This window comes from Rhinopithecus roxellana, chromosome 7 (genome assembly GCF_007565055.1).
Source record: "Rhinopithecus roxellana isolate Shanxi Qingling chromosome 7, ASM756505v1, whole genome shotgun sequence".
NCBI classification, from domain to species: Eukaryota; Metazoa; Chordata; class Mammalia; order Primates; family Cercopithecidae; genus Rhinopithecus; species Rhinopithecus roxellana.
The window spans coordinates 137,200,920-137,202,609 of record NC_044555.1 but is presented as its reverse complement, the minus strand read 5'-3'; the positions used below and the strand labels follow the sequence as shown (position 1 = coordinate 137,202,609).

Here is a 1,690-nt window from a genome sequence, read left to right as displayed (position 1 = left end):
CAACAGAGTGAGTGAGACTCTGTCTCAAAAAACCAAAACCAAAACTTACAACAAGTCTACAGTTATCAAGACGGTGTAGTACCAGCATAAGGGCAGACATATAGGCCAATACAACTGTGAGTCCAGAAATGAACCCAGACATTTGTGGCCAACTGATTTTTCAATAGAGATAAAAATAACATTCAATGGGGGAAATAATTTTCAACAAATGATGTTGGGACAACTGGATATCCATGTGCAAAGGAATGAATTTTGACCCTTCCGTCACAGTGCATTCAAAAATCAATTCAAAATAGATTAAAGATCCAAATGTAAGAGCTACAACTATAACATTCTTAGTAGGAAACATAAGAGTGAATTTCATGACCGTGGATTTGGCAATGGTTTCTTAGGACACCAGAAGCACATGCAACTAAAGCAAACAATAGATAAATTGAACTTCATTAAAATTAAAACAAAAACTTTTGTGCTTCAAACAGTACCACCAGGAAAGTGAAAAGACAACTTTTACAGAATGGGGGAAAATATTTGCACATCGTATATCCTATAGCGATCTAATATTCAAAATATATAAGGAACGATTACAACTCAGCAATAAAAAGACAACCCACTTTAAAAAATGAGCCAAATATCTTAACAGATATTTCTCAAAAAAAGATGTATAAATGGCCAATAAACACATGAAAAGATCCTCAGCATCATTAGTCATCAAGAAATTTAAATCAAGACTATAATAAGATACTGCTGAACACCCACTAGGATGGTTATAATAATGATAAAAAAGGGAGCTCTTTCCTTTCGCTGCTGCGACTACAGCCATGAGTATGCTCAGGCTTCAGAAGAGGCTACCCTGTAGTGTCCACCGCTGTGGCAAGAAGAAGGTCTGGTTGGACCCCAGTAAGACCAATGAAATCGCCAATGCCAACTTCCATTAGCAGATCCGGAAACTGATCAAAGATGGGCTGATCATCCCCAAGCCTGTGACGGTCCATTCCCGGGCTTGATGGCAGAAAAACACCTTGGCAGAAAAACGCCAGAAAAACACCTTGGCAGAAAAACCCCAGAAAAACACCTGCCCTTGGAAGGGCAGGCATATAAGCATAGATAAGCAAAAGGGTACAGCCAATGCCCGAATGCCAGAGAAGGTCATGTGGATGAAGAGAATGAGGATTCTGGGCTGGCTCTCAGAAGTAAACCGTAATCTAAGAAGATTGATCATACAATGTTCCAAGCCTGTACCTGAAGGTGCCGGGCAATGTGTTCACAAACAAGCGGATTCCTCTGAAACAGCACAAGCTGAAGGCAGGACAAGGCCCACAAAGAAGCTCCTGGCTGACCAGGCTGAGGCCCACTGGCCTAAGAACCAAGAAGCACGGAGCTCAGTGAAGAGCGCCTCCAGGCCAAAAGGAGGGACATCATAAAGAGTTTGTCCCAGGAGGAAGACACCAAGAAATAAAAGCTCCCCTTTTGTCTGTTCATACTGGCCTCCGTGATTACATAGATCAGCCATTAAAATTAAACAAGCCTTTATCTGCTTGCCAAAAAAAAAAAAAAAAAAAAGATAAAAAAGGAAAATAACTAGTATTGGTGAGGATGTAGAGAAATTACAGTCCTGGTACATTGGAGGTGGGAATGTAAAATGGTGCAGTCGCTATGGGAAACAGCTTGGAGATTTCTCAATAAGTTAAAC

General features: G+C 40.6%; 1 pseudogene; it reads left to right on the top strand.

Moving 5' to 3' along the window:
• Positions 1-818: 818 nt before the first annotated feature.
• On the top strand, positions 819-1,456 carry LOC104663198 (annotated as a pseudogene).
• Positions 1,457-1,690: the final 234 nt, after the last annotated feature.